The sequence below is a fragment of the Gouania willdenowi genome, chromosome 15 (assembly GCF_900634775.1).
Source record: "Gouania willdenowi chromosome 15, fGouWil2.1, whole genome shotgun sequence".
NCBI classification, from domain to species: domain Eukaryota; kingdom Metazoa; phylum Chordata; class Actinopteri; order Blenniiformes; family Gobiesocidae; genus Gouania; species Gouania willdenowi.
In genome coordinates this window covers 8,901,088-8,920,027 of record NC_041058.1, presented here as the reverse complement: position 1 = coordinate 8,920,027, position 18,940 = coordinate 8,901,088, and positions in this window count along the sequence as shown.

Here is an 18,940-nt window from a genome sequence, read left to right as displayed (position 1 = left end):
GACAGATCTTGTCCAAATCAATTAATCTTCAAGAAGAAATTATAAACGTTTTCTGTGAGTTGGTCAAGGCTTTCAATTTCTGCCTTCCAAGCAAGTGAAGATAACATATGTTCCCTTGTGCAATTACCACGAAGGAGATTAAAAATGTTATCAAAGAATTTATTTAGTAAACTGTGAACCTTTGGGGGAAAAAAGATCTTTCAGAAGAGAAGATGAACGTATGCACAAGTGTGAGCTGGAAATAGAACAGAGGAACCGAAAGACAAGTGCTTCTCTTGAAAGCAATAGCCCGGGAGCTAATATCATAAAGTCTACCCACAGATCAAATGTGACTCGTTAGGTCTTCATCAGATGGAGAATTCTGGTAAAAAATAGAACTCCCCAAAGAACTGGAAATAAACATTTCTTTATCTGAGTATTTATGGTTTGAGTGCAGTTTTCAGTCATGTGAAAAACACTTGGTTATCTTGTACAAACAAATGTTGAACCTTTTGAACAGGTTTTTGAACATGGCTCATGAGCAAACAAAAACAAAAATGGAGAAAAGGGACTCAAATGTGACATTAAAGCAAAAATTACCAGTTAAATTTGTTGGCCACTAAAGGTGTTAGTGAATGAAAACTTGTGATTTATATATATTAGACATTTTCATGTGTTCTCTTCAGAAAATGCTAACCAAACTTTTGCGTCCATACCCAAGAAAGGTATTTAATCTATTTAATCTCTACCAATCCGATCTAATTATTTTATGTCCCTTATTTTGATTTATCATGTAAATCACAGCACTAAAAGCTGTAGTTCTAAAAGAAAGAGCTGAGCTACAGAACTAAACTTTAATTCAGGTCTTATTTTCGATGCAAGACATCACTCTTAGATGTAGAGCAGAATAATGGAAAGTTCAGTTTTCAGATGTGAGTTTGTAATTCAATTTGTTCCACAGTGTTGCTGACATGACCTGAATGAATGGCAACGCAGATACCCCAAGGTTACTAAAGCCAGCTGCGAAAGGGAAAGGACATCAAAAAGAGCAATAATTTACTGGAAAAAAATGCTTTGTTGCTTTCCCAGCGTTCTTTTTAACATGAAAAAGGAAACATTTTTCATTGGCTTTGCATGAATTGAAAGATATAAAAAGGCTGAAAGGTAGAAGAGATCAAACTTCATGGTAAAAGGTGCAACAAAAGGGAGAGCAACTTACCCTATTCTTCTTCTGCAGAAGTTTTGTGAGTTTTTTTGCACCAAAGTAACAAACGTGGACGGGCGTCTGTGCCATGGATGACCAGATTTGGTGCAGAAAGTCCCCAAAGGTGATTATAAACATAAAGGGTAGAAAAACAGCCAATTATTAAGGAAATTTGATAATTACTGCTAAAAATGTATGTTTATAGCACTAATTGGTGCTTCAATAGATATTTTTTAAATTGATATCTTTGGATTGCTTGTACCTGCCATTTACTATTTGAACCTGATGATATTTGACAAAATCGAAAAAATACTGTCAACGCACCATTTTTTTTTCCTCTGTGCAATATCGTATGAGGCATAGAAAAAAGATTTTTTTTTTTTTTTTTTAACAATCCAAGCTTTTGTATCACCAACCATGTGTGGCTCCACCAAGCCCAGACTGTTATGACCCTGACTCGTGTTTTGTTTTCATGTAATTGGGGTCTGTTGCCGATCTGAACTCTTGTGAATGGTCTCCAAGGCAACCAGCACTAATAATAGATAAATCAGAGTGCCAAATTATTGGACCATGACTTCAAACAAGGTCTTTATTCTGGGAGAACATGCAAATTGATTAGAGGCACAAATGATTATTTGTCCCTTCATTGATATTCAGAGTAGATGGAGATATTGTGGTATAAGACGTTGTGATGATGATGGTGATGATGATGGTGATGGTGATGGTGATGATGATGCATATACTGTATGATGTGGAGAAGATGAAAATATATTAGTAAAAACATAAGGTAACAAAAGAACTCAGAGAGAAAACCTCCGCCAAGTGCCAAAAAATCCTTTCCAGATGTTGTCAGTAATCTGGATCAGTGATCCTGATCATAGTTCCATGATTATTCACACTTTAAAGGCTTGGAAGAAATTTCTGTCATCATTAAAAATGATACAGTGGGTCCAAATGTATGGGAAACCCCATTTTTCCCAAAAATCACAATAAAATGTGTAATCCGGATGTGATCCAAATGGAATTTGGTGGTGTAATTGAGCAATCAATCCAACAAAACTGAGTCAAATTTCATAAAGATCTATCAATACAAACCGAAATATTATTCTTTTAAAATTTCACCAAAGATGAGAGATAGGGATTTTAGTTTTTTTTTTTTAAAACTGATCCAGAATCAGTATAGTGATGCAGATCCTAGGGCTGGGCGATAGGCCTGAAAAATACGATATACTGTAAGTGTTTCATATCAGTTGATATTGATAATTATTGATTTATTTTTGTTAACCTATTCAAAATAAGAAACCAGAAGGAAAAACGTAATCTTTAACATTTAAAAAGAGGTCAACAAATCTATGGAAAAAAAAAAAAAGAATTAAAAAACCTCAATTAAAAAAAATTAACTGCTCGATGTACAAATATAAACATTAAATAAATGCTCAATCAAACAAAATGTGTAACGTATTCTGTAAATATTAAATCAGTGCACACCTGATGTAGAACTATAGCGTCTCTGATATGAAATGAACAGCAGGGTATGAATTTAAGAAAATATATTATTATTTTCTGGGGGAAAAAAATGTTTTTCCTGTTTAACTTAAACCACTGCTGCTGAATCATTTTACTTTTATTTAATCTGATAATGAGTGATATAAAGTTATGCTAAATATCACTGATTTATTATAATGAATCCCCATCAGGCTTGATGATTTAATCATTAATCTACTGAGAGTGGTACAAACAGTATATTTTGGTTTCATAATGTTTGCGGGGTTTTTATAACGGAGTTCAGTGAAATTATCAAACATTCGATTGCAAATATTGTCTATTGATATTGATTACATCTCTATGGCGATTTACAGTATATCAATATCACTTTATTGCCCAGGCCAACTGGATCCCCTCCAAAATGTAATGGAATCTTCTCTCCTCTACTTTATGATTTAATCCTGCTAACAAACAAATATACAAATAATTAAAATATAAATCAAGATAGGTCCAGCTTTTAATTATTTGAGACAATTATATAAGTGCACTGCATTAAAAATGACATCTTAATGATGCACTTAATAAATGTTAGAGCGACCAAGACGAAAGCATTAACTGAGACATATTACATCTAGACATAGATCAATTCGATCAAAATGTAATTAAAAATCAGCATGATTGAAGTATATAAAAGTAAAAAGCCTTCAGTGACTTTTATTTAACATGCTGTGTTTGATGTGTTCCAGAAACAAGCAAAAGTAAAAAATACATGCTACTAATTGTACTTAAGTAAAAAAAAATGTCCCTCTAATAATAAGACCATATGTTTTTTTCTTTTTCAAGATCTTGTAGAACACTGGTACATGGAAACAAATAAAAATCTGGTACCTATGAGCATACAATACAATAAATAATGTGTCAAGAAAAAAAAGTGCAAATGCTCAATAAAACCCATGAGCAGCTTTGATTGAACATTTTTAATAACTGTTACATGGATATAAATAAAACATGTTACTCTTTATGAACACCGGGATAATTTAGCAGTCATTATAGATACAATTTGTAAATGAAAAACTAATTTTCTTTTGAAATTTCAGGTTTTGGTACTCTTAACATACATGGCAGGTTTAGTGATGAGCAAAAATGTCTAAATACTCCAATTGAAACATTCCGTTTTTTATCGAATGGCGCTCTACCACAGGAAGCGGGTTCCGTAAAAACTCATCATCTTCCTGACAAATGATCATCCACTTGTCCAGAGAATTTCTGAGCACATTTGGGAAGTATGTGTTGGAAAAATGCCAACACAAGAAGTCATAGAATGAAAAAAGTGCTTTTCTATCACCACCAGGGGGCAGTAAGACTTGTCGCGTGAATTGTCATCTCATTGCTTGCGGAATGCGTTTCCCGTTCTGCACATGACTTTGGGTTTAATTGAATGAGTTTCGGCTGAGTTATTAAAAAATTTCCAGTTTTGAAATTTCTGAAAATTTAGCACTCGTGTAGGCCTGGCAATGTGGTAAAAACTCACCGTTTGCAGGAACAACGGGTCTCCAACTTGTCAAGAACATAAATCCTAAATTTCATGCGGAAATTATGAACGCTCTAGGAGGAGTTCTCTTGAGAAAAAGTGCTAAATTTGGCCCGCTAAATTCAAAATTGCAGATTTTCTCTTAAATTTAGGTCATAGGTCTAAATTACAATTTTGCTCGTCACAGCCCACTGCATACTGTATACCGACTGAATGCCATTTAGCATGTTCAAACCAGGGAAAAGATACTAACTCTAGGTGGGGCTAAAAATTACTGAAATTGTATCACAAAACTACACGTTAAATCTTTCACCAAACTGTACCGTCCTGCCAAATTTCATGAAATTGCACCCCCCAGGAATGGCCTCAAAAATCCAAGTAAAGTGGCAGTTAAAGAATAATAAGAAGAAAAATAAAGTACAGATACTCAAAAAAACCCAGTCACCTCTGCAGGTTCACTAAACTTAATGCATTATTCACTGCACTCGCCATGTCATAAGATTAAGACGCTTTCTTCTATAATTCCATTTTACAACCACACCAATGTCGTCCTTCAGTATAATAAATATTAACCTCCTATTAGAACAGTTATGGCCACTGTCAGCACGCTATCTTGACGGCCCTCGTCTACCCAGCCTGCTGGCAGTGTGTCTGAGCAGCTGCAGGAAGTGCGCTCCCAGACGTTTTCTAACATCCTTCTGGAGGGAATTACCAGGGTTGGTTTAGTGCTGCACAGTATGCCCCAAATTCCCTCCGAACACTTTATAAATTCAGAAGAGGATTAGATCATGCTGGGCAACAAGAATATTGACCGTGCTCAGTTTAGAGCAAAAAATATTGAGGCCCAGGGCAAGATCCAACTCTTTCTGAAAAATCTGCAACTTTAAAACCCTGCAATGATAAATACACCAAAGAAAGGATTTCTTTTCCAAATACTTAACGGAGTGGATATCCGTACGTAGCTGGACAACCCCCAGTGCTCATTTAGGGAAAGTTAGTCAGTAACGTAGTTTATAAATCTACGTATTAATAGCAAACGTAAGTACTGGCCAATGAAGGGTGCTCACGTGACCTAAACTGGCCAATGAGGGTCGCTACGTACGATACGGCTACATACGGATAGCCACTGCCAATACTTATTCAGTTTAAATAATTAGGTATTAAAATTTAGAAAGGTTGAGTGTTCCAGAGGTGTAAGTAATGGAGTGCAAGTACTCACGTTACTGTAATTGAGTTGCTTTTATGGATACTTGTACTTTTTTGAGTATATTTCTAAATCAGTAATCAGACGGGAGAACAGACCCCAAAATGACCAGACAACAATCAAATGCATCACATCATAGCCGACCAAAACAGATTCAACATAATGCACAACACCAAAACACCCTTGAATGCTGGTTCTTTTCCTCAGTATTAGAGTTCATAAATGTAGCTATACATTTTTTTTAAATTGGTGTTATTTTATTTTAAAAGAATTGTACATTTTGACAAACCTTTTATTTTATACAAATGTTTTTATGGAAAATAAATGAAGTTCCAACTGTAAAGAATTTTTCAGTTTATACGCGAGATGTTTACTGTATGCAAGGGAACCGTGGCAAGAATTATTACCAAAAATAAACGTGGGGGGTGAAAGTAACTAGTAATTTTTAGTACTATTTAATTGAGCTACTTTTTACTTGTACTTGAATATTTTGTGTATGACTTACTTGTACTTGAGTAGAATCAAGTAACAATACTTCTACTTGAGTAGGATATATCAGTACTCTTTATGAGCCGCCATCTGAAGAAGCAGAGCCTCAATAAATCCAATGACCAGATATGAAATAATATCAGACAGCAAACAACCATCATATGTATCCAAAAGCTTTAAATCCCGTCAGCTCATGTTTCCTGTGTTCAGTCATTGATGTTTGGTTCTCAATGGATATGACTCTAATCCAGCTGGGAACCATTCAGATCCACCACCTGTCTCACAGCAGAAATGTTGGCGCACTGGGACTATTTGGATGGAGTTTGTCCTGCCCAGCCAGAGGGATCATCCAAATGTCCTCCTAACAGTACGAGCTCCTCCAATTGCCCATTGAGAAAGTCATTCTGTTCCCATTCCCGCTCCCTCACACAGCACTTTGATAACACACTGGCAAGAGGAAATGCTTGCTTTCAATTTCATCAGAAATGGAGACAAGATCAGCCCAAGTCTAACAAAGTCTGTAAAGGAACCAGCAGAAAGCAATGACCCAGACCAAGTTCTTCTTTATGGAAAAATCAGGCAGTTCTGAGGCTCAGTGGGACCTGCCAGGAGGAACCCTTTAAAACTCTTTGGTTATTTGGTAAAAAGCTCAGTAACACTTTACAATAAGGGTCCCTTAATCAACATTAGCTAATGCATTATTAAGCATGAATCAACAGTTTAATAATATGCCATCAATCTTCATAATCTATTACCTAACATGAATTAATAAATCAGCTACTGTATTAATAAGCAGTTAATTAATGTCTACTGCACAGAGTTAATTAAAACATTATTAAGGATTAATTACATTTACATAATGTAATTATCCTTATGTATGCATTACTTACTATTAATTAATATTTTAGTTAAACATAAAAATGGCTTTTGTAATCACTTATTTATGGTGTTTGTTATGTAACATTAGCAACTTGACAAAAACCTTAAATAAATGTATAGGATATATAAGCATTACTTAACAGGTAATGATGAGTATTTATTATGTTATTAGTTATTACGTTTAACTAATATATTAATGAATGCATATTAAGTATGCATAAATAATGGACAACTAATTACGTTATTTAACCTTTACTAATGCTTAATAATGTTTTATTTAACTCTGTGCAGTAGACATTTATTAATGTATTTATTTATTTGATAGGGACAGTGCATATTCATGAACATCTGTAATACAGCGTAAATATGTCAGGGACAACAGATGGAAATTTGCTTTTTTGCTATAATCTAACTGCTTATTAATTCAATTCAATTCAATTCAACTTTATTTATATAGCGCAAAATACAACAAAGTCATCTCAAAGCGCTGAACAAAATATAAAGTCCATCGTAAAAAAGAAGAAAGAACCCAACAAGATCCACATGAACACGCATTTAGCGACAGTGGGAAGAAAAAACTCCCTCTTTTTTATAGGAAGAAATCTCCAGCGGAACCAGGTTCAGAGGTGGCAGACATCCGCTTCGACTGGTTGGGGTTAGTGAACAGAGGGACAAACAGTATAGGATTGAAGGATAGTCCATCCAAGTGTCCCAGACTAGCTGAGTCGCGAACCATTGATCAGTCCATCCAAGTGTCCCAGACTAGCTGAGTCGCGAACCATTGATCAGTCCATCCGAGTGTTCCAGATTAGTTGTGCCGTGAGCCATCGATTAGGAACCGCTATCTCCAGCATCAAGAAACCTGAAACAGAAAAGAGAGCGTAGGGCGAGGAGAAGGCACAGACTGCAAGAAAAAAAAAAAAAAATATATATATATATATATATATGGGGTGGATATCAGTGTAAATGGTGTGAAGAAGTGTGAGCAGTATGATGGGTATGCAACAAGGAACAGAAGTGGAGGGTTGTCTACAACCTGGCACAACCGTGTCCCTGGACAAAACATCTCATTGCAGCCCATTGGAGCTATGTGTAGATGGTGGATCGTGTTTGAATATAATGTTGGTCTTCTACTATATAATCTTAGTTCTCAGTTCCTATTTTTAAGTTTAGAGCTTTTTTCCTAGTGTTTAGGTTAACGCTATTATACGGTATATGCTTTAGCAAATAAGTAGGTTTTGAGTTTACTTTTAAAGGTGGAGAGAGTAGCAGCCTCCCATATTAAGACTGGGAGCTGGTTCCAAAGGCGAGGCACTTGGTAGCTGATTGATCTGCCTCCTGTTCTACTTCTAGATACTTTAGGAACATCCAGGGGACCAGCAGATTGAGAGCGGAGTGTTCTGCCCGGACGATAAAGCACTAACAGGTCTTTAAGATATACAGGAGCTTGATCATGTAGAGGATTTTAAACTCTAGATTTTACAGGAAGCCAATGAAGAAAAGCCAATACAGGAGAAATATGTTCTCTCCTGTTAGTACCTGTTAGTATTCTAGCTGCAGCATTCTGAATTAACTGGAGACCTTTTAGTGAGTTACTAGAACATCCTGACAGTAGGGAGTTACAATAATCTAGTCTAGATGTAACAAATGCATGGATTAATTTTCCAGAGATAATACGGAGATGGAAGAAGGCTGTCCTTGTGATCTGTTTATTATGAGAATTAAAGGATAAGTCAGTCTCAAAGATAACGCCTAAGTTTTTTACTGTGGTGCTGGGTGACAGAGTAATGCCATCCAGAGACACTATTTGCTCTGATAATTTATCTCTAAGGTGTTTTGGACCAAATAAAATCACTTCGGTTTTATTCTGGTTAAGAAGGAGAAAGTTGTGACTCATCCAGGATGTGATATCTTTAAGACAAGGCTGGAGTTTTAATAACTGATGAGTTTCATCTGATTTCATTGAGAGATAAAGCTGTGTATCATCTGCATAGCAATGGAAATCTATATTAATTTCTCTGATAATGTTACCTAGTGGAAGCATATATAATGTAAAGAGTATTGGTCCCAGAACTGAACCTTGTGGAACTCCATGATTAACTCTGACGTGCGCTGAGGACAGATTATTAACATGAACAAAGTGGGTTCTGTCAGATAAATAGGATTTAAACCAACCCAGGGCTGTTTCTTTAATCCCAGAAACACTTTCCAGTCTCTGCAGCAGTAGATGATGATCCACTGTATCGAAGGCTGCACTGAGATCTAAGAGCACCAGAGCTGAGACCAACCCTCTGTCTGAGACTAAGAGGAGATCATTGGTTACTTTTACTAAGGCAGTCTCTGTGCTGTGATTGGCTCTAAAGCCAGGCTGAAAGCTCTCGTATAGATTGTTCCTAAGTAGGTGATCGCATAGTTGACCTGCAATGACTTTTTCAAGAATTTTGGAAATAAAAGGGAGATTGAATATTGGTCTGTAATTGGACAAGTCACTTGGATCAAGGGTTGGTTTTTTAAGGAGAGATTTGATTACAGCGGTTTTAAAGGCCTGTGGTACATAACCTGTTACTAGAGACGTGTTAATCCAGTTCATCATATTAGTGCTGATTAGTGGAAGAACATCTTTAAATAGTGGAGTTGGGATTGGATCTATAACACAGGTTGTTGGTTTAGAAGCACTAGCTATTGAGATCAGTTCAGATAGCACAATTGGAGTGAAACTCTGTAAATAAAAGCTGCATGTTGGGGTAATTTCACTTAATACATTAACTGATGTGTTGGTTAATGATAGGTAATACATTAATGATTATTAACGTTATTATACTGCAAATTAATGCTTAATAATGCATTAACTAACATTAATTAAGAGAATTTGTTGTAAAGTGTTATCGATGTCATCTACCATCATACCACTAATGTATTTAAATGAAATCCTCTGAGAAAACCAACAGAGACACTCCAATTGTTTTGAGACAACTAAATAAAAAAGTTTCTGGTTAATATGACTGACTAAATATGATCATTTCAGACAAAAAAATGATCTGAACAAAACAAATCGTATTCCTGCCCCAGGTGACAGATTGACAAAGTTGTGAGAAGCATCTTTTCTAACAATGCAGAACAAAATGTTCTTTTAGTGGACATTTAAAATGTGCTCAACAGTCAAACTGTTCAACATGTTTTCTCCCACAGCTCATCTCATTTTGTATTACAATCACTTTGTGTTCTCGGTTTATATTAGAACAATGGAAAATAAGTCCAGAGACAGATAAAACATCACTAGAAAATATAGGGTTGACAATTGTGTAATGACTGTTGTATTTATTAAAAGACTCCATTAGCAAAAGAAAGATATTGAACCACATATCTATAGGTGTAAAAATACCTAACTTATTTAACCCCCCTAATATTTTTTGTCCAAACATACATTCCAAAACATTGAATTTAAAATAAGAAAAACAAAAAAAAAACTGAATTTAAAATTTCCTACGTTCATGTGTGATGTATTTTACAACCATTTAATGCGTAAAACCTTTATATGCCACGCCCCTTTCCAGCTGCACACTTGGTAGCTTCCATCCCCACGTTTTCTGCGGCTGCTGCTCTTATTAAGAGGTCGTCAAAATCTCAACCAACAATTCAACAAAGTTGTTGGGGGAACAAAATGCACCAGAATGCAGGAAATTGCATGCATTTTGTCAAATAAAATTTATGGGGAGGACCCCCAGACCCCCCGGAGGGGATTCATTCTCGACCTCTCCAATATTCAAAGAAATGTTACACCCTTGCATATCTATAAATTGTTACAGATACAGATAACCCTACTCTTGGAAAATATGTCTCTGTTTTTTTTTCCACAAACACATTTTCTATTTATACAACGAGTTGATGATTAATCCACCTTGCGGATGAAAATCCTTGGACACATTTTTATTTGGCATGATTTTAAAGGCCTACTCGCTAAATTGAACATCTGGCAGTTTCCGAGTCATATCACCAGTCTTATTGCTGCTCATCAGCCAAAATAACTCACTCTTTAAAAGTTCAAGTGTTTTTGATCTGTGCCAAATCTAAAGGGGATATTTGGCATTTAGTCTAATTTATCTCCAGTAATCCTAAATGAGACACAAACTGCTGCACTGCATCTTTTAGGAGACATTGCAGGGGCATTTTACCAATAAATACTGTGGGTTGATTAAAAAAATTGAAAAAAAAAAACTTGAGGTAAAAAAGTTTTCCATGTCCGTTACCTCACAGACACATGCAGTTTTTGTTTTTCTTCAACTATGAAATATTATCTGTAATCTCTGCTGTAGAGGAGATTTTCCGTTGTAGCGTTTCACTGTGGTGATAACCCAGTTGGTGATCTTGAAGATAGAGGGATATGCCACTGACTTGTGAGCAAGCTATTTCTGTTTCCAATATAATCCCAACAGCTCTTGGAGAAACAGAAACAACATTGTTCATCCCAGGCAGATATATACCACAGCAGGAAGACGATAGCAGAAGAGTCTCATAAAAGTAGATGAACATCTTTGCAATGCCACATATAAAACCTGGCCTTAAATGTGTTTTTTCAGTGAAACTCTTCTCGTTGTTCGTTGAGGGAAAATTGCCGTATAATAATAAATTCTCACATCTTTATAAAACTCTTAACTCTAAACCAGTGGTCACCAACATGGTGCGCACATGGACCATGTGAGGTGACATCAGGCCTGTTCTGGAGCTCTCGTCACCAATGAGCTCCATCTAAAATCTGATGTACTTGCCAGGTTTTAAACCGACACAGATAAATACAGACGACAGATGTAGTCAGAGCATCGGCCAAGTTCCGGATTCATGCCAGTGGGGGCAGCAAAAACAAAAAAGAAGAGAATCAAATACAGATGGTTTTCATGTGACGTCATAGCCGATTTGCATAACAACTGCCACCCGGAGTCGGCCATGTTGGAGGAAAAACACAAACTGACGTGGAGCTTCGTGCTTGTGGGGTTCAGTTGTTACGCCTTGTTTTTTTGCGAAATGCCCACCCTTTGTGCTGTTGTTGGATACGGACATAATTCTATTCAAGACAAAGGGGTTTGTAAACTATTTTGAATACCAGCAATTATAAAAAACCAAGGAGAAAAGACAATTGAATTGTCAACGCCGACGACGTCTATGGCTGTCAAATGTAAACAGAGCGGACTTAAACAAAAAAACAAAACTAAATACACACGGATTTTTATCAGTGGTAAGTACTTTCATCAGTTTTTTTATCTGACTGCGTAAAAAACTTGACATTTGCAAAATATTAAGCCTTTGTTCCGATTATCTTTTGCTAAGGAAACCTGCTACATTGTATGATAAATGCTCGCCAGACTGGACTCCAACTCAAAAGTCAAAAGCATGACATCCAACAGTGAGGTGCGATTGGGCTGTTATACTTATTATTTTACTTGTTCATTATATTGAAAATAAAAGTTATTAAAATTGTGGCTTTGCTATTTTATTTATTGTTATTATTATTATTATTATTATTATTATTATTATTATTATTATTATTAGGGGGCAAACGCAGTTCACAGGACTGGGACTGGGAATCCTATTGTAATTGCTCAGATTATTATTTTGCAGGCTAAACCGTGCAAGGGGGTGTCCTTTGCAAGGTTGGTTCAAACCCCACAGCTTACCTTGGATGCAAAAACTCACACATGTCTGCCAGCAGGTGGTGCTATAACCAAGGTCAACACGTTTTGGCTTATAACTCCCAAACTGTATGTCGCACATTCAAAAACTTCATATCCACAGATTCCCTGAATAGCACTGAATCAGCTGGGCTAGGCCACGCCCATTTCCGCGTCTAGTTTTCATAGGGCAAAATTGCGAAAACTAGAAAACCTAGTTTTTTTTTTGTTTTTTCTTTAAACACAAAGTAAGTATTTGTAAACATGTTACATGGTTTCTGATTATTTAAAGTTGTTAGTGGCTAGTAAAATAAGTACATGAAGATTTACTGTCAAACGTTAGGAGAAATAAAATGTGGCCTGTTGAAACTTAAAGTAAAAAAGTGGTATTTATTAAGTGCTTATTAAACTTCCGACTATTCATTAGCTTTGAAGTAGCTTGCAGTTTCAGAAAGGTTGCTGAATCCTGCTCTAAACTGTTAATTGTTGCTTTAGCTGCAAAGTGATGAAATAATACTTTTACTTTGGTTCTCAGGAGCATATATTAAGACAGAAAACAAAGCCTTAAACCCACTCCTATAGTTTTCTTCATCACAAGAGAACCCCTCATCTTCTTATTCATACATTTTTCAAGACTAAACTTCATTGTTCAATTACCTTTTTCAACATTTGGTCACATTATTTAAAAACAAAGTCTTGAAGCAACATGAATGGCAGTTATTTCAAATTGTATTGGCCTTCTGGCCAAAGATCAAAGTGGCTTTGGAAAATTGTTCTCTTCTTAGTTGTGGGGGATTTCTTTTTATGCCTTCGAGCGTGTTTTTTAAACTCTCAGCTGGTTGGCTGATTCCTCCTGGAGGTTTGAAAACGACATGGTCACCAGCCTTGAATTTTAAATCGCTGGCAATAAACATGTCAGTAAGCTGGCAGGTCTTTGTTCCTTGTTATACGTCTATGGATATTGTCATTCCTATTGTAACAGGTTCTTGGGGGGAATAACACACCTAAAGAGAAGAGTGTATTCAGTTACCTGCATGGTGACAAGCAATAAATGAGAGTGCATGTCTATGTGGGTTTCCACACTCTTGTCACATTGTAACACTCACAGCCATATTTGATACTGTGACATGTCTTGAAAAATGAATCCAAACTGCTCGTCTCACATATTATGATTCAATAGTGTCTCAATATGTAATAACAACCTGAAATGTAGCAACATTCACATTTTTATATTTTATAAAACCCCAAATGTTGCAACTGGTCAATAATGTAACAAGATGCTGAGTCCAAAACATGACAACTTTTTGCATTATGGGGCAGGCAAAATATTTTTTGCAATAATAGTGTAATGATTTTATTACATCATAGAGTGAGTCAATGATTAATGGATTAAAGGGCTTATATGCTTCAATGTAGAGTGGTATCATACACAAATGCATATGCGTACATACAGTATATATACATGATATAATAACATTATTACACTATTAGGGGCAAAATAATTAGCTTGTCCCATAAAGTTGTTACACTTTGGGCAAAAGTTATGTTTTGGGTTCAGCATCTTGTTACAGTATTGGTCAGTATGGGCTCTAAAAGGGCCCATAGCAAACTGCAGGTTAAGGCTTTTGTTCAACAAGAAGACATAGTCATCAACATCCCCCGCCAGATTGGTTGTCATCATAACTCACAACCTTTTCTTAAATGTCCTAAATTAGAACTTAGATACAAAAAAAATATAAAATATCACATCAAAATATAAAATTATCTTAAACATTTTCTAAGAAAAGCTGTCCCCTTTGAAAATACATTGAACAGAATAAAAAAAAAACGGCACAAGGGCAATAACTCCCAAAAAAAAAATTTTGCACACTTCTCATTTTCGAACTCCATCAAAGTATTGATACCCTGAAGTCACACACCAAATTTGGTTATCCTATCTTAAACAGTTTCTGAGAAAAGCTGTCCCCTTTAACACGGACCAATATCCCCCTTCCACACTTTGCGGCGGGGGATGATAAACATGATAAAAACCAGTGAAACTGTAAAAAAAAAAAAAAAAAAAATCCCCCACATTAAATATACTGACTACTAAAACAAATCTACACACCATTGTGGTGGTAGTAGTACTTATAGTTTTTGTGCAAACTAAAACAATGTGAATTTATTTTAAACCCCTGTGTGGTAATGTTACATATACTGTACAGCCAGACAAAGTTTGAGGTGTCCATATACTTTTGGGAAACAAGCTGTCCTTTTCATGAACTTCACTATTTAGTATTTAGTTTAAGTTTTTTGTTAGAAAAGAAAACTAAAGACACATCTTCGTAATTTGGCTTTTAGCACGCAATAATCCTTATTTTGTAATGTCTTTCTTTTTAATTATGTATAATTTTTTGAATCCATGGTTTTATACTTCATTGGTTCTCCAGTGACTTGATTTTATTTCCTCAGTGAGTGTACATTCCTAAAGAGGAGCAGGATGGGGCACAGTTACACGTTTTATAAGATCTATAACAGAGATTTTAGCGCATCCCACTCGGAGAAGGAACGACGTAAATCAGCACGAAAAATCCACCAAGCACAGGCGCCACAAATATAAAATCCTTCCAAAAAAAAAGTAATAAAGGATGCCAAATCTGCAACAAATCTGTATAATAAGTAATTAGTGAATACCAGACAATGCCATGAGTTAGCATGAGAAATATGAAATACAGTATATATATAAAAAAGTGTTTAATTTACCCTTTTATGATTTCATTTAGGCTGTATTACATCATATGAAGGTTCACAGCATTTCAATGTCAACAAAGGTAGGCCTACTACATTCTAATCACCTAATTGTATTCAGTCAGTGGTTGACAAGTGCCTATTTTAGATTTCTTCCACACCTGGAAAAAATATCCCATATTTTCAAATCCAAAACTTGACAGGTACGCTTTGGCAAAAGTGCTACAGTATTTAAATAAAAAGGTTGAGTTGAGTTTTACTCTTCACGTAATCAACGCATGTTATGTATCCATATTGCTGATTTGGAAATAGAAACTTTGACATGCAAACAATGGCTTTTCTATTTCCAGCATACAGCTGCATGTGTGGGTGCAATTACCAGCAACAACAATAGGAATTCACTAACCTGATGTATTTCTCTTCGACATCCCCACATATTATACTGCGTTCAGATATTCTAGCGGATGCTTTAAATCCACACCTGCGCTGTCACACTTTATCTCCCCGTCGAGAAGCATTTGTTTACCCGAGCATGTGCATGCACAAGCTTATAGGATGTGTTGTACTGGCGTTCATGATATCGTGCACAAAGGAAAGATTGCAGATTCGGTTTTCTGTCTTGTTTGATTCACATCGTTGTCTGAATAATTCACCCGGTATATCTTTATTTATTCATAGTTATTCATCCATAAATGCACAAGTACAACAATTGCATCATTGTGTGTGTACAACCATATGAATACTGGGTGCATCCAATTGTTCTGATGTATTAAGGAAATCACATCACCAAGTGTACCGGAGGATTCATGCTAAACTTAGCCTGAGAAATCCAAGAAATCTCCATTCTCTGTATTTGCACATTAGTGATATCAGCAAAGCCTTCTAAAGCTGCAGTATGAACATGCATCTCACTCTGCATGTACATTTGATTAAACATGCAAATAAAGCGTTCCCAGATGACCAGAGAGATGAAAAAGCAATAACGAGTTAATACCATATGGTTAAAAAAAAGCTTTGAATGAATAAGCATGATAAATAAGGCAGCAAATAGACTGTAATGAATGGCAGCACTTTTTAAAATGATCTAGTAAGTGAGTATTCTGGTGTTTGAAATCACGTTAAAGATTTTATCTGATATTAGGACTGTTAACAAAAGCTGAAATGAGCTTTTTTATTGTAAGTGCATTGACAGTGTCTGAGGCTTGGTACCTGTTACGTCTTGTATGTAAATAGTGCAGTCGTAATGCACAACATCAGCTTGCAATAACAACTTCCGAGACATCAAAGGTAAAAGTTGTATAGTTCTTGGTAATATATAAAATAACTACAGAAATGTCTATGAACACAAAAATCACAAAAAGATGGTTGGAGCTAATGTAAAACACACAATATCAACAAGGCCAAGGCTGTGTTTGAAATATCATACTAACGTACTACTCATACTAAGTTTGACGTCAAGTAGTGTGTGGTGTGTTCACATTGTTAGATAGTATAGAAAGATTGAGCATATGAAAAATACCCGGATGTGTACTATATGGGGAGATTTTTATGTTTGCACGGTGGGCACACTAGTCATACTCAACCGTCCCATGATGCATTGCGAGCGAAATGTAAAATCGTCCTGGGACCAGCTTCAAGCTAAAAATCAAACATCCCCTTTTCAAAACAAAAGCATCTCTTCTTGTCTTGCATTACTTATTTTTCTAAAACAATGACTCTTATTTTGAAGTTAACCAGATGTTTTGTCAGTAGCACAATGACGGGTCTAAGAAAACCTCCGAACGTGAGTTTTATGGATCAAATGACCACATGTTGATATTCTACTTGGTCACTGTCTCGCTTAAAATGTTTCCAGAACTGTCAAATGTGGAGAATCAACAGATATATTTAGCCTCAGTGTGCTTCAGGTTTTTGTCGTTATAGGTTCCAAATGCATCTTGGGAAACTTGGAAGTATACGTCAGTGGGAACGCCCACCATCCTATTCATAGTTATCGTATGTAGTAGATGCTATATACTCATTGAGTGTGTAATGTATAGTATGGAGTGTGGAAGAGTCTCTGGCCTCAAGTATTCTTTCTAGTGTTGTGATAACACTACGATGATCTATGGTGAAGTTCATCATTACCGTGGGTTAGAATCGAGATTTGCAAAAGAGACGTCATGACAAGATCATTTAAGTTATGGAGACAAAGATGTGCTCTGAGGAAGTAAAAATGTGCTGTTCTCAGCAGGAATATACTGCAAACAGTGGTGTAAAGAGCACTGATATATCCTCAAGTAGAAGTACTGTTACGTCATTTAAGTAAGTCCTATATAAAATAGTAAAGTAAAAAGTAGCTCAATTAAATCAAATCAAACTTTATTTATAGAGTACATTTCATGCACGAGGCAACACAATGTGCTTCACACTCAAAAACAAGTCACCTCAGCGATGACTTGCAAATTAATAATACAACATACAAATTCAGCATAAAAAGTCAACATGCACAGAAAAATTATCCACAAAGTAGATCACACAACACATGCACACAATCGAACACACACTGAAAGCAGGCATCAACAACTAACCATAAAATGTTCCAAAAAGTTTTCAATTTGCTTTTAAAAGTGTTTAATGTAGGAGCTCCTCTCAGATCTGCAGGCAGGGCGTTCCATTTACTAGGAGCGTAAAAACAGAAAGCAGTCTCCCCTCTGCCTTGGTACATATACATGGAACAGTTAAAAGGCCACTACCTATAGATCTGAGAGTTCTATCTGTCTATCTTCAGAACTCATTAGCATGTCTGTCATGTATTGAGAAACAAGGCCCTTCAGTGTCTTGTAAACAAGTATTAAAATCTTAAAATCAATCCTATTTTGTAGGCATTGATTTAAATTAAATAGTACTCCAAGTAAAAGTTTTACTTTTACTAGTAAAGTAAAGGTTACTAGTAATAACAACCCTAGTAAAGGAACTTAATTTATTTTCCCCAAAGGCATCCTTATAAAATAAAAGGTTTATCAAAATGTACATTTAATTGTTCAAATGAATAAACACCAATACATTTAATTCAAAATGGAAAAAAAATATTAACTCTAAAACGGCGTTCAATGGCGCCGTGCGTTACGTTTAATCTGAATGGTCGGCTATGATGTGATGCATTTGATAGTTGTCCAGTAATTTAATTATTTTTTGTACTTTCACAATGTCCACTGATGATTTTCATCTGCACATGCTGTCGAAGGTAAACACCATACGTCGCTCAATCTTTTCGCGACACCAATACATTGTTTATTATTGTAATTACATAAATACATTTATTTTATTGCATAATTGTGACCATCACCAGACCTCCCTTTATTAAAGGGATAGTATAAAAACAGAGGGCAGTGCTACACCTTGGTGAGGAGGAAGGGAACAGGGAAGAGGGAGTCAGGGTAGGACAGTATTGTATGACTATTTTAGGTTGAGTGCAATGTGATGTTACAGTTTTTGTTTTATTTTCTAAATGTAAAAAATGCCCTTCCTTTTCTACTTCCGTTATCAAAGCAAATCTTTGTTCTATATCCTGCTTCTGGATAATGACCAGTTTTCTGAGCTTCACATTCATTCCCTAATTGTTGAAAAAGCTTTTAAGCAGACCTCACAGTGGAGCCATCCTTTGTTGTTTTTTTTACCTTCTCTTCCTTTTCCTGCATTCCAATTTTGACCGTAAAAGGTTTTACCTCATGGCAAGAAGAGTTATCGTGGAGTTTGCATGTTCTCCTCATGCCTGTGAGGAATGTTATTTGTTGTAC